The sequence below is a fragment of the Xenopus tropicalis genome, chromosome 7 (genome assembly GCF_000004195.4).
Source record: "Xenopus tropicalis strain Nigerian chromosome 7, UCB_Xtro_10.0, whole genome shotgun sequence".
In the NCBI taxonomy this organism is placed as follows: domain Eukaryota; kingdom Metazoa; phylum Chordata; class Amphibia; order Anura; family Pipidae; genus Xenopus; species Xenopus tropicalis.
Genome location: NC_030683.2, coordinates 90,705,987 through 90,721,977, shown reverse-complemented (window position 1 = coordinate 90,721,977; position 15,991 = coordinate 90,705,987). Strand labels below are relative to the sequence as shown.

Below are 15,991 nucleotides of genomic sequence, written 5' to 3'. Positions count from 1 at the left end.
GTTTTTTAATAACAGCACCACATTAGCAATTCACCAGTCCCTGGTGATCATGCCATACAGGGGAAGTCAATATTTGGGGATGCAGAATATATAAAAAAAACAAACAATACAGAGAACTCTATGGAGTTTTTAAACAACCCGAGGGCACTAATGCCCCCCCTAGACTTCTGCAACACAGCCTTTGTCTTGGGAATATGCTAAGAGAATAAGCAGCATAGAATAGATGTACATTTTTAAATGGTTACTGAAAACTACATATTAATTCTAATAAAAGGGGACAAATGGTACTGTTTTTCCCCTCAGACAGAAACATAACACAGTTTTGGATAAAGTGCTTGAAAGCGACAGCCCTGCAATGCATTGTTCTGAAAACTCATTTTAGAGGTGTAATTTTGGCTCCTCTGATGTGCAAAACGTGCTACACAAAATGTCACACTCTGCAAACGATCTGCTATTTAGTTTCTGCAGGGTCACAAAACAGATATCGGCTTGCGTTCAAGCTTTGATAATTGAAATGTGGCTGATGCTCCTTGAAAAGGAAACAGAGTTTTTCCTTTTCTTTTTTTATGGTATATTATTTTAGGAAATACCTAGAAATAAAAGAAAGAGAAAAACGGTGCCCTTTATCAAGTCTTTCCTGAAATGTTGCCAAATAATGCATTATGTGCAAATAAATTCAATTTATGACTAAAGCAAGATGGAGTACAGCTTTATTTGTTTAAATAATGAGCGGCTGCTGAAATTTAGGGGCAAATATACAAACCATCATGAAAAACAATATGTCTATCTATATATATGTAATGAGTGTTTCTTATTTACAAGTCATTCTTCGAGTTAGTACAAATAGGTAATAATGAGGAAAATAAGTTCTATAGATCTGGAAAGTCCCTAAAGATTTTCATTCAATGCAATGCACGTCTTTTTTCAGTGACTTACAGAATCAATCAGATGTTAGAAGTTCAAAGCTTGGAAAGAACTGAAGCCATTTTAAAAAATCCAAAAGGCTTTGTTGCAAATCATTAAAATGCTTTCCTGACAGGCACAGTTTAATAACTGTAAAACAATTGGAATTGCTTTAAGATTCTACCATTTAAATTTTAATAGACCTGCCCAATGTTTGCTATCTGGGGTACTACAGGGGCTCTATATTAGAGGAAAGCCCTGAGAAATGAGAAATGTAGTCAAATTCTGGGGTGTAAAGGGGCATTTGCGGTGAAGTGGGCAGGGTTTGCACAAAATGTGGGCGTGTTTTAGGTGCTTTGGGTATGGCTTAGGCAGATACAGGTGTAACCCCTTTTTGACTGTAAAAACAGATAACACCAGCTAGAATGGCTTTAGAGCATGGGGTACATAGAACTTTACACATCAGATGGGCTTTCACTAAGTGGAAATATCCTTGGGGTGTAGTGCAACTACAACTCACTTTGCTGTGTGCAAAGTAATTGGAAAGAATGGATGCCAGAAGGTTCTTTGCGATGAAACAAACAGAAACTGGTTTATTGTCCCAGACAAGTAGTGCACAGGGTTGATGTATATACTCACACAGAGGAAATAGCAGTACCACACTCTGAGGACAGCAAGAGGAGATGTCCACCGGTTTATCCCATCTCTAATGAGTCTGTGCAGGGTAAAGACACCTGTCAGCACGGCACCATTATGGAGGGCAGTCTGGATAGATACCTCAGGTCCTCAGGATGAATACCTTAACGTGTTAGGATCTCATCAGCCGACTATGGATCAGGGGTTTTCCCTAGCCTGATTCCTGTGTCTTAACTGTGGCCCTATACTAAGGCAACAATGCCTGTAAGGAAGGGTACTTCCCAGCTAACCTCCTGGTTGGAGCCAGAAATTGCTCTTACTACCATATCCTACCTTGCCTCACTTTCCTAGAAAGTGCTCTACAGAGTTCTTCTATCTAGCAATTCCTCGTTCATGGGGTCCCTGTTCCCCGACTTCACTAGAGTTGAATGGTGACCCCTTTACTAAAGCCTATATTAGAATGCAAAGGTGTGGTCAAGCTATAAATCAATAAGGCACATAATGTAAATTGTAAACTAGATACATGGATCTTTGTCCAGTAACAGCATAAAGAAGGAAATGGTAGGGTTTAAAGCCATAGGGGCATATTAACCCTATGGGTCCCTACACAGGTAAGTGGCATGGCTATAAGCAAAATTAAGTTGGGGGTTTGCTATGTAGTAAGGGGCTCATAATTTCTGATGGCAGTCCTGAACCTGCGCCTACCTCATGCCATTTAGACATTTTAAGGATTGTTTACAAAGCTGCACACCTATTTGGACAGCAAACCCATGTCTTCCATGAATACAGCATTGTTTGCACTTGGTAACAACATATTCATGAGGGACTGGGTGACATACATAGGTAACCCCCCTTCCCATGACCTAACTTGCTTGTCATTTTGGCACGTTAGGGAGCGGTAGAGGGCAAAGGTATCCAGTATTTACTCTCTTCCCTATGGCTCACTGGTGCTGCATTCTGCACCTCAAGCTGAATATTTAATCTGCCATAAGATACAGAGCACAAGGGAATAAGCACTAAGGGCAGGGTAAATGAGGCCCCTTTTGTTCAAACCCTACTGAAACTGAATGGAACAGTCCAAATAATGTAGTGAGTTCATTAGCTTTGTTCATTTACTGTAGGTAAACCTCTTTTAGGTAATAAAGGTGTAAAATTCCTGAACAGTACTTAATTTTTTTTATAAATTAAATGATTAGATTAAATCTGACAGCAGCAAATGTATTTGGAGTCATATTCTCTGCCAAAACCCACACCTTCAACAAGTTTAGTCATCTCTCAAAATCAATTTAAGATCTGTATTTAAAATGTTGCTTTGCTTCCATACTGTAGGGCTCCCTGAGACCTCTAAAAGCAGCCCCTGTGCTCTCCTTCCATAACAGATAATGGTCTTTAAAAAGGAGCCAAAACAAAAATAAAAAGAAATCACTTTCCCTGCTCTCGGTAAAAACAACATATGCATCACAGTTCTGTCTTGTTGTAGGGATGTATATATCTCTGGTAACTAACAGCCACTGGGCCTTTTTTTTCCTATGAATAAGTAAAATATTCAGATTCACATATGCTTTTTTTCCCCAAGTTTCAGTAAAGGTATTACTGGCTCAGCCTGCAATTTAAGTCTTGTCTTTCCAACTATTAGGGCTCAATTTACAACAATAACTGCAGTGTGCAAAGGGCAATTTTGGTTTCCACATTTCCATCATCATAGCAGCCACTTGCAGTTGGTCCAACAATACAAAACTTCACCATCTTAAACCTGTGAAAGTCATGTAGAAGTCAATGGGAGCTGTCCTAGGGAAATTCTAACAATCTTTATTTCATTTGTGCTTTTAGAGGTTTTTGAGTTTTCTTCCATTTGAAGATTTGCTCAAAGATTTATGGAAAAATGGAAAATCCATGCAAATTTGTGGTTTTCGTGATCTTTTCACTTTTGTTCCACATTTTAATCTGTTTGTGCTTTTTCAATTTGGATCTTTTATTAAATGACTAGACATTTGTGGTTTTAGTTTAGTTGTGGTTTTAAAAACCTCTACTTCGCTCATCACTTATATTTAGTTTTTCTAAACAGTACCTTGTACTTGATCCCAGCTTACATATAATTAATCCTTATGGGATGCAAAACAATCCTATTGGGTTTATTTCATGTTTGTATGAATATTGGACTTAAGGTATGAAGATCCAAAGTAAAGGAAGAACCCTTGTTCCTACATTCTGGAGAACAAGTCCCATACCTGTATATGCTTTTTTAAATTAAAAGGCAGCAGCTACCTGCGTCAGAAACCAACATGCCTACCTGGAATATGACTGTTATTGCCCATACAGACTGACATATTTCTCCAAATCTTCTCTATTATATAGAATAAGAATATGAATAAGAGGGGTAAATTAATTGTGTTTAAAATGCAGTTATTCTTAGGGTTCTTTCACATTGTGTTTTAATCCTGAAAGTATAAAATCCCATATGTTTTTGTTAGTTCCAAATGCAGCTCTCTATTCAATTGCCTTTTAAACATGTATCAAACTCACAAAAATGCACATTTTGAGTCTTAAAAAGAATATGGTAAACTTGATGGAAATTAAATGCAATTCTGAATGCATGAGTACAACCAGACAGAAGGTAATGGGATCAAATAGCTGCTGCATTTAGGTGAGCTCAAGCCTATGTCTCAAATGGGCACATAAACGAGAACTCCTGTGTTTGCCCTTATAGTGCTCTGTTTTTTTTTATTGTCCAAAACCTCCTGTTTAAACAAAAACGTGACAAATGTAGAGCTGTGCTGAAATCAGAGATTTCCATGCAGTCTGTACAATGCAGATTTAATCAATAATAATAAAGGGGGATATTGCAATGAAACCCTTATAAACTGTACCTATAATGTGCATGTCAGGAACGCGCTACTCCGAGACGCGTCTGACACCGGGATGTGGCAACAAGGGGTTACACTCAGTCACCTTTCACACAGGTTAGACTAACATCCAGTACCCCCAAACACACCACCGCCCCAAATAACTATTCGCTGCCACCATCTATCATTAACAGGCGATAGAAACCTAATTACCCAAATATATCATACACAACCTTTCCTACTGCAGTGAGGGATAGTTCTACTACTTCCACACACACACCAGCAGCCAAGGTTAATTTACATACACACTCTCCTGCTAACAGTCCACTAGTTAATTAGTAGTTACACAGAACTGTACCCCCCTACTCAACACACATATAGCCGAGCAGTTACAGTACCTAAGCCTAAGCAGTCATACAAGGTTCGTGGGGATCGATATAGAGCCAAAGGACAGAACTTATTAAGTTTTATATTTAACATTACCAGGGTAAACAGTGCATTAAAAAGATATTACAAAAAGAGACACACATATAAAACAGTAAATAAAATCAAAGGGGATAAAAAACACAGAGAAACCCTAAGTACTTTACCGGGTTACCGTGTGCCCACTTGAGGCAAGAGTTAGGAAAGGTGAACTCACAATCCAGCAGAACATGGAGCCCCAAAAATGAGTTAACTAGTACCTGGGTCTGTGCCCCTTATATCTCCCTGCTGGACTCCTCCCTCATTACTGTATGCATGAGGAGGGAGTGCCCAGGAGCTGGTCACATGACCCCCTCCCTGTAGAGAGCTGTACTTCTCATGCTAATTTTTGTCATATAATATTGGTACTTGCCAGTACCCAATATTAATATGAAAGTAGGGGATTGTTTTAACCCATATGTGGGTGATCAAAATGATACCAAACATGAGGGATGTCTCATGTACCAGTCCCCCCTAAACTATCCCTCCTAACTGGTGGGTATAGGAAGTCCCTGTTTGGTATCATTGGGAAGCATGGGGCCTCCTCATAAACCCTATGTGATTTATGAGGATGTGAACCGTAAAGCAGAGGAGATATGGATCCATTTCTATAATCCATATTTTCTGTATGCTGTTCCCCCCTGCAGGTCTAGTCCACACTTTGCCTCTCTTTGATCAACAGATCAAAGAAACCAAAGGCCCCCATCTTCCTGCCCCAACAAATGGCTGGATATGGCTAGTCTGACGAGGTTGCTTAATTTGCCACCTTCCCGCAGTCCCTGGTTGCATATTTAATTAAGGGTCTCTGCGGGAGACCAGATGGTGATAGGGTTTAACCCTTTGCCATGCCAGGGCAATATGGCCTGGCATGACAGTGCATATCCTCAATGTGTGATTAGCAGTGAATTCAGTTGCACTGGAACAGAGGCTGGATGCATGTGAACTGATTACTAATAACCCAAGCCATGCACCTGTCTGTATGTTGCTCTAATGCAGGCCAAAACCTGAATGGGGACTACTAAAATGTCTATGGTTTCTCTAAAAATGAATAGCCTTATAGGGGAACACCACCCAAACACAACTTAAGTTTTGAGCAAATTAAACATAATTTTAAGCAACTTTGCAATATCAGTTAAAAAATATGCAGCCTTTTCCTGATGTTTAATGTAATAATATGGTTTGGAACAGTTACTTAAGCCTGGGCCCCTGCTGATCTGGCTGACTACTTTCAGACTCAAATAAAATGTAACAGTAGTGGACTTTACACAGCTTGCCTTCAGTCTGCATGCTCCAACTCCCACAATCCCCAGCACACAGGAAAGGAACATCACTGTAATGCATTGTGGGTTATGTTGTTCCTGGATGCTGTCTGTAAGCTGTGGAGAAGTTCTTCGGAGTTCCCCTTCTATAATCTGTATGACAGTTGTGTGTGCAGGTGTCGGCACACCATACAGGTAACTTACAGTAAGGGGTAGGTTTATTAAAATGTGTGTTTGAGCTTTATACATGAAAACTCACAAACATTCTATTCATCCCTATAGGATGTTTAGAAGCGTAATTATCATGGGTGAAAGTTAGAACTCTAAAAGTCCCAGAAATAGAATTCTTAGAAAGTGGGTGAGTTTTTATTTATTAAGCTCTAAACTAACATTTTGATAAATCTGCCCCTATGTGTGGAGCTGTCAGTGCCACATTACATATCACCTTTCATATAACAGTGACTTCTGTTTTTGCTTTACTGTCTTATTAAGTTAATTTTTTTTGCAGTGATGATTGTTTATTCCATTTATTTATCCCTGAGTAGGCATGAAACAAGAACAAATACTTCACTTTTGTGCAAATGTCAAAAAGGTTTCACTGTAATAAACCATAAAAGCATAATGTGGGATTTACATACTTGCTTTCCTCCAGGGACTAGCATTTTATAGCAGCCAAGGTAACCATGCATGTATGCAGAATGCCGAAAGATAAAGTATGTAGTCCAGGGCCAATAAGTGGGATGATTGAATCTAGAGTATGAATCTTTATTGGGGGAAGCATTGCTGTGATTCATAATATACTAATAGAGCTTGGTAAAAGTTGTCACCTAGATTTGTACCAAATTTATGATCATCAAGTTGTGACTCATATTGTCTATGGAGAGAATCCGGCTGTAACACCAGGATAAAAACAGCAACTTCATTGAAGTAGAGTAGAGAGTATGGGATCCTTTATCTGAAAAAAAACAGTTATCTAGAAAGATCCAAATTATGGGAAGGCCATAAACACTAAGACATGCTTAGGAGGACTGTGAAAGAAAGTCAGCAATCCCCTGCAACAGAATCTGTTCCATCACTATAACATCTAAATCTACTGTTCCATTACTTGTGCAATTTCTGGGAGTTTGGCGAGACAAGGAGGTGGTTCACACCAGGAGTGCCTGTAGCAGCTTTATATTTTTATTTTTCTGTGAATCCTATTGCCATTGGTTATTGGGCACAGCAAAGGGGTTATATTGCTCCCTCATGTTCAAGAAGATATCATGTTTTGCAAACACACATTCGCCCAAGCACTCCTGAGAACCCAGCAGCCACTGTGTCACTGTCCCTGTGGTTATTCCCTTGAACATTACTGGTGTTTAGCCACAAGGAAGTAATATCTCTTGGAAACACGGCTTTTAGCACTGCAGTCAGAGCAATGTCAGTGAGATCAACCCACCTTAGCAGCAACTAAATCTTATCCAGGATATATAATTTAAGAACAAGGCAACTGCATATGAGAGGCAAAACAAATGCCAATACATTTATGGGTAGAAATCCAAAACACAGCTTCCCTTCCATGTTATCAGGGCAAACTATTTTTCCAGCAAAGTACTGTTACTGGCATCTGTATCACATTCTTCATTTTCCTTCTATGATCAATTGATACAATAATGGTAGAGCATTCTTCTACATCTAATACTTCTCAACCCATTTATTGTATTATATGTTTATATATTATATGTTTACCCCTTTAAAATGCAATTTGTTTTCATTCTTTGGTGAAAGATCTTATTTTTTTAACTTGAGGGCTATCTTGGATTCTGGGACTCCTAGCCCCACTGTATCTCTAGTGGCATCACTGTTCTTTCCGCTTATACATTAGTTGTTGTCCTAGCCCTCGTGTTCTTTACCAAACTATTAATTATTATATTGTTGTATACTTTTCTAGCAGATATCTGTATTTTTGTTTTTCACTAGAGTTTGTAGTATGCCCATGTAACCCACGTCCAGTATGCTGAAGGCTAGATTAGATGAGTTTTAGAAGGATTGGAGCTTTCCAGTGCATTCTGTTTTTTTCTGGTTCTAGCTCATGTGGTTATGAAACTACATATATCTTCTTGGCTTAAAGGACTATCTGTCATTTTTAACATGCAAATACATCTTCAAGTTCTCAAAGCAAAATCCCAAGTCTGACTGTAAGAGGATATAGTCTCCCAGGTTAGTCATTTAACAATACCCTCATGGTTGTCATCAGTGTTAAGTGAAGACATATCAGCCCTGTTAATAAGTTAACAAGATTTGCCTGTGTTCGCTTTCTCTTTTTTTTTTTTTGGTTTCTTAAGTTCCCTGGTCTCAAAGCATCTTTTCCCATAAATCAGATGGTGCACCCACAGGCATGTCTGCCATTTTCAGCATTAGTATCTAATGCGCAAGTGGGAAAACAATTGATAGAAGTGATGTGGAGCTGGGAGTATAACATAAAAGTATGTGGTATTTATCCATTTATCTTCTGTAATGCTTCCTAATGGGAAGGTTGAAAGGTATTTTCTCATATGTTGCAAGAAGAGAGGCATCCATTGCATTGTAGGGCAAAGCACTGTTGATCTAGCAACTAATCGGTTAATCTCCTGCTTCACCCTAATCCTCTTTCATCCGTTGAAAACCCTCCATATGCTGCACTCCATTTTATTATTTCTGCATTGCATCAGAAAGGAAATATTCACACTGAGCCACAGGGATTAAAGACTGAAGCTCCGGAGAAGTCAGATCACATCCGTCATATCCAGCTGTTTTCAATTCCAACATTTCACACCTGCTTTTATTTATTATTCCTTCCTTAGACAAGACAGGGCTCATTTTTTACATTTAAATCTTTATTTGAAGTGTCTGAGCATAGCCTGCCTCTGATTGGTTACTCTACCGATCATTGCAATAAGCAACTACAACTGTTAAACTCTTAGCTATATAGTGGCTAGCAATGCTGTGGGAGAGCTGCTACACTAATATAATCACATGGGGAATGAGCTAATGAGAAGTTAACAACCTGCATTATATAAATGAAGTTCAAATCAATATTACTTTACATTAGTACAAGTGTATGTCTGAATTCCCTCTTTCCATGTGCAATGACAAGAAGAGTGCACTGTTCCATATCTCACAAATACAGTAAGATTTGGGTCAGAATACTCTTCCAGACATCTTACATTTGTGATTTTTAGCTATTCTTCAACTAAAGGGAATCTGTAAAAAAAAAAAAGCTGTGTCTTATCCTCTGCTGGGTTTGAACATGTCACCTGGTACAATATGGCCTTCTTCCCTTATCGCTATGCTATACAGGCAAATGACAGGGATAGGCTTTCCCTTTTTTGAAGCCCCCTATTCCAGTCTGTGTTCCAGGTTCAGGTGCAGCTCATTCTCAGACACCTTCCAGCAAAGACTGCTTATAATACCCCATCCTTGCATTGTAACCGTGCCAGTTCTTAGGTCTTCTTCTGCTGGTCTCTCTCCCTGTGGTAGGTACTCCTGATCCTGGTATTGCTCATGTTTCTCTGAACCTACCTACCTTGAACCTTTGCCTTGACTCTGGACTTTTAGAGCTCTTTGTGTGCTGAACCTTGGACTTTTCCCTGCCTTGCCAGTAGGCCTGTCTTGCCTTGCCAGTAAGCCTGCTAACCTGTTTATTAACCCTGCTTGTACCAGTGCCTACCTTCTACCTTGGTTGCTTTTTTTCTGCTAACCCTACCTGTGCTTCATTAAAGTGTTCCTGTTCGGTAAGTATCTGCCTGTTTCCCTGTCACCGCCCATCTAGACCTTAATTCAAACACAAGACCATTGGCCCCTGAGACCCTGCTGTGGCCATCTGGTTATCATTCATAATATGCTTTGGCCACTGGTTATCACAGGAGATGATATTGTGTTTCAGCAGTGAAATAGTGAAAGATATTTATATTCTCACCTTGTGAGATGTGTCGGTTTTTACTCATCAGTCCCTTGAAATCCATATGACTACACTAAAATAAGGTTATACATTTGGAAGAGCATCACTAAATGTACTGGGAAAATACCAATATTTGACTGTTTTGACTTTGATGCTGAATCAGTTCACATACATCATGGCCAATGTGCTCTGGCCCCCATTGTTGTGGCTTTTAAGAGGGTTATGGCACACAAGTGTTTTGATCATTGCAAGCCTCTGTGATAAAATTCCCATTTCAGACCAGCAAGTGATTTCTATTGTGCTAACTGGTAGTTTTCTACCTTATGGCAGGTATAACTAAGTATGCAGAGTTTAGCATCCCAAAGTGAATAAAGGGAGAATTCACTATTAAATTATCTTCTAGTATGATGTGGACAGGATTATTTTGAGATAATATGCAACTGGCCTTGGTGGTTTTTTTTGGTTTTTTAACTTGTTCAACAGTTTGAAATTTCAGCAATTATTAGTTTGCTAAGGTCCAGTTTACCCTAGCAACCAGGCAGTGGCTTGAATGATGACAATGAATAGGAGAGTCCTGATAATAAAAAGTAACAATAACAATAAAATTGTGGCTTCACAGAGCAATAGCTTTTTTTCAGCTGTTGTCACTGACCAATAAATGAATGAATTAATAAATTAAGACCAATTTGAAAGTTACTAAGAATAGGACATTTTATAACATATTAAAAGTATTTTAAAGCCAATGTTCTCACTGGGAGGACTATGCAGATGAATAATATCTGCATGCTGCATGGCCTTAACACATGAATGATAATTTTACCATGGGTACAGTGCATCATAAAATGCACTCAAGTTTAGTACATGGTTCTAGCTGCACCCAGAATCACTAATTCCATCTTCTGTACTGGCTATGGGGAACTGATAGTTTAAAAACTAGATAATGTCATTCTTATACGTTTTGCTTTTAAGGATATATTTTACAGGTCATAGATAGCTTTCGGGAATAATATTGTTAAAAATGTACCCCCCGATAGCAAAATATAAGGATATTATAAACTTTGGAACTTTGAGGTGATTTCTAATATCTTCATATTTTACAATGTAATTTACAGGATATTCATGGCTCTTGTGTATGATACAAATGTAAGAAGGGGTTGGATGGAATCATTTGCAACCATGTGGAAGTGCATGAGTGTGTTTGAACAAGGCGGTTCCTGACCCCCCTGGTGCCCTAAGGTGGCTGAAGCAATGCCACCCCCCCCCCTCTACCCCTGTATTTAACTTGTCAGCATCTGGGTGAGGGGAGGCTAGATCACTGCTGCAGAGAGTGTAATTGCACTTCCTGCACTAATAGAGTCCAAATTTGGTTTATGAAAATCTGAATTTCATATTGTAACACTACTAGTAACCTGGGGGGGGGCACTGCCACCTGAGGCAAGTTCCTCAACTTGCATTATAACTAGAGCACCCTTGTGCTTGGGTTAAAGTATCAGAGTTATCTGTTGCAATATACACTTTCCATTGCATTCGCAAATTGCACCCTGTGGTTTTACATGCTACCCATTACCCACAAAGCCTTTATATGCTCAGTTTCAATGACTGCTCTTAAACCAAACCATAAATGTGCTGTAAGGCAGTTAAACCAAACTTGTTGAGTCTGATCATTAAGCTTCTCAGATACAGTCTGGTATAGGCGTAGATTTCAGTTTCTCACCATGCTGATAAAATCCAATAGATGGTATTTAAGGGAGGTTTTCTATAAGAAGGAAGTATTAGCAATGGATAAACAAATACCTGACTGTAAAATCTGTGTCCAGTGTTATCATACCATACATCGCAAATACCATATTTCTGCTTTCTGGTGCATGAAATATAGATCATAGAGAGAACTCCTGTAGAGCACACAAACATTTTTAACATTGTATACTTTTAAGTGGTTGGTAGTCTGCATGCAAAAGAATTCCAATAGTAAATTCCTCCTCACAATTTACTGTTAACATAGACATTGTACTGCAGTTTGGTGCAAACGCATTCCTATACATTGATGCCATCGCTGACACAAAGCAAATGCAGTAAATATTATTAATCAAAAACATACTATGTCTGAGGGCTCTCTCACAATTACAAAAATAAACATAACATTTTCAGGAATAATTTAACCAGATCAGGACAAACTGCACAGCCTGTTTTAACTTTAAGGGACAAACACAGACAGGTGGTACAATGTGACAAGGGACAGGGGGTTGCTGGAAAAGGGCTGAGGGGTTGTGATAGCTCAGGGGTGGATTGGGCTAAGCGGGGCAGGAACAAATACGTCCCAGAATTTTGGCAGGTAAGTGGTAAGAAAGAGCAACCAATCTGCACTTGACTAACCAGACCAAATACAGCCCAGTCCGACCCTGATTGTAGGACATTGACCTCTTTGTTCTTAAGCCGCCCTGGAGTTTCTCTGAGTCGCCTTGTGTTAAAAGGTGCACTTTCCCCAAGGTTCAGTTTTATATCAGCCTGATAACTGAATGCCTAGTCCCTGCTACAATAGCCAGGTACATCCCCTGCACCCCGATGTACAGTACTGTATATTCTGTATTGGAACATAATAAAAGAAATGCACCACGCTATATGGCTGACACTGTACAAAAGTATATATGTATATATCATTGATTATTTCTTTTCACTGGACCAATATCTGTCCAATCAATCCAATATGGAATCCACTTGATATATAAGTAACAACATTTTTTCTCTCAAACCTCCTTGCTCTGCTGACAGTGTAATTAGCTGCAATATCCCACTAATTAACAGTTTGTGAATGCATGAGTGCCTATAGACACCATTAAATACCAGCAAAAACATAGATCTGGCGACTAGAATAGCCATTATTTAGTTGCTTTTAATAGGACAGCCCTGAAAAGAAAATCATGCAGTCATCTGTGAAAGGAAAGTCTTTTTTTTCCTTCTGTCGCAGCTTATTCCCAGCATCTCTTTAATCATTGGCGCAACGCTTCCTCACGCTGGAACCGAATCATTGCATATTAATTTGCCTCGTTTACTTTTAGCTCAGCATTGTCTTAAGTGTTTTTAAGGCCCATCCGGTTACTGAAATATAATCTAATGCTGTCCTTTGTGGCTCGCTAATTTAGATGTCGTGGGGGTTTATTTTCTCCCAAATGACTCGAGCAATGAATTATATTCGGGAAGACGTTTCTAAGCTTTGTGGATTTAGCGTCTAGATGAACTCATGCGACAAGAACATCTTTTCACAAGTCCAATGTGTTTCTTCCTGTGGAAATAATTTCTGGTTTAGGGGCCCATTTCTCTTAGGTGGACATCTTTCAGGCTCATTTATATGAATCTAATTGCTCTTATACATCCTAAGAATACTTTCAACATTGTGGCTGGTGCTAAATAATACATTTTTTAAATGTGTAAATCCCTCTGCCTTCTAATCATGTGGGTAATTATTCAGCTATTTAGGCCCAGCTGCTCCTAAGCATAGAACTTTTTACTGGTTAACATGCACGTCTCTTTTATTGCTCCTCTGTTAAAATCCATTTTTCATTGGTATTTCCACAGTTTTTATGATTATTGTCGAAAGCCTATGTACATTTTCTAAACGTTTTACTGCAGAAAAAGGTAGGGGGGCAATTCGGCCCCTCAGGATTCAGTTCTATTAAAAAAGATCTTCACTATCTGCAACACTGTCTTAAGGAGAGGTAGGAAAAGCAGATTATAATGTTGGCTTTACATGTTTAGGAAACACATTCATTTTTTATGGGTGGTTTATAATAAAATATCAAGAAGCAAAATGGACCTGACTTCAACAGCACAGTGGGTATGAGATCCAACCAAGGTTACCATTGCCAAAAAATATTACTGTGTTCAGATTTACCGATTTATTTTCGGAGCTGGTATGAATTGTTCAAGTATGGAACATATCTTGTCAGAAACATCAATGCCACCATATATTTGCATGTGGGATTAATGATTCAGAGGAGTGTGAGAGCTCAGAACTGCCACTGCCCCATAAAACAGAATGGATTTGCTCTTCGCATTTTATCAAATCTTCCCCTTAATGTATGAACATACACTGCAATCCCATTGGTTAATTGGGTACTGTACACACTGTATATAAACAATTAATAATTGTAAAGCAGCTTGTATATTATAGAATAGTGCAGAAAATATATGTAATATTTGGTTGTTCTTTGCAATGCATTAGGCAACAATTGGCTTATTGGTCTATATGTTTGGACTCCTTTGGGCATTCCTGTTACCTGTTATGTGTATACTAAAACTATAGATTTTGTCCTGTACTGGCACCAGTGCAATTCTACAGGTTTGATGCTATAGAGAGAATAATCCTGGAATTTAGTTAAGTGGCTATGTAAGGATGTGCTCAGCATAGTGAAACTACAGTAGCTGTATGATATATAAGTGTCCACTTAAAGTACAATAGCCCTGTGCCCTGAATACATGACTTCCCACACCCACACACATACTGTGCTTCCCGTAAGCTCACACATGTGCTTTTATCCCCTGCACCAACACACAACCCTCTAAACATGCACAAGCTATCGACTTGAGGTAGGGGATTGGCAAAGCATCTGAAGATGTGGGAAATTGTACAAGAACTCTATGCACTATAGTTTAGGGGCTGATTCACTAAAGTGCGATAAAAGTTATCGCATGCTTTTTTGCGTTAAATTAGTCACGATAATTAGCGCGCGATTCACCATAGTATTATCGCGTGCGTTAAGTCGCCATATCGCATGCGTTATTTTTCGCGCGACCGCATGCGCTAGTTTTAATTTCCGCACTGAAAAGAATACGATCGCATGATTCACAATCACTTAGGCGCGCTAAATATCGCATTAGGCTATGCGAAAATTAACACCTACTATAGGCAGGCGATAAATTATAGAAAAGTACAGTTAATGAGTTTTTGGCAATAAAATATGGACTTAGCAGTGTTATTTATTCAAGTGTGTCTTTTTACAAAATTTTACTACAGTCTTGGCATGTATGGAATTTCGCTACTAATATACAGTACTATAGCGGTAAATATTAAGTCGCTAAAATATACAGTACTGTAGCGGTAAATATTTAGTCGCCAAAATATACAGTACTGTAGCGGTAAATATTTAGTCGACAAAATATACAGTACTATAGCAGTAAATCTTTATTCGCCAAAATCTACAGTACTGTAGCGGTAAATATTTAGTCGCACAAAATACATTACTAGGTATAATAATTATAGAAAAGTACAGTAAATGAGTTTTTGGCAATAAAATATGGACTTTGCAGTGTTATTTATTCAAGTATGTGTTTCACCTAGAGTGACGCAGCCGCCAGTTTGCAGGGAAATGGTCATTTTTAATACAGTAATTTTCCGCAAGTATTGGCGTGTATGGCTAACATGGTGTGCGTTCATTCGCACGACTATTTATATGCGGCTACAAGTGATGAAATGTTTCGCCAGACATGGATTCGCAGCAAATTTTTGGACGTGCGGCAAATTTTTCCGCGGCAAATTTTTTCATGCGTTTCGCAAAACAATCTGCCAATAGCAAAACGCATGAAAAAATTCGCCACGCAAAAATTCACCGCACGTCCAAAAATTTACACAAGCGTCAAAAAATAATAGTCGCAGGCAACAATTTTTTTGCCCGCGCAACATTTTTGCTGTTTCGTGGATCTTTAGAAAGATTTGCTAATTTTTCACCAAAGATAACCAGAACACATTTGCTCATCACTAGTGGCTATTTATAAGCATCTACTATTTATATGCTACCATTTATATGAGGCGACAATTTATATACACTATTTCTAAGCTACTATTCATATCCGGCGACTATTCGTGTGCGTTATTTAGAGCATGTACCGGCAAATACCGCTTGAAAATAGTCATCGCGAGTTAAATAACGCATGCAATATCGTGCGTAAAATAGCGCAAGTATGCTTATAGTGAA

The 15,991-nt window shown here is 38.8% G+C and overlaps 1 protein-coding gene across 1 annotated transcript in view; it reads right to left on the bottom strand.

Moving 5' to 3' along the window:
* Positions 1-15,991, bottom strand: part of morn1 (MORN repeat containing 1) — a 193,791-nt gene that overhangs the window by 25,942 nt on the left and 151,858 nt on the right. The window lies entirely within an intron of this gene.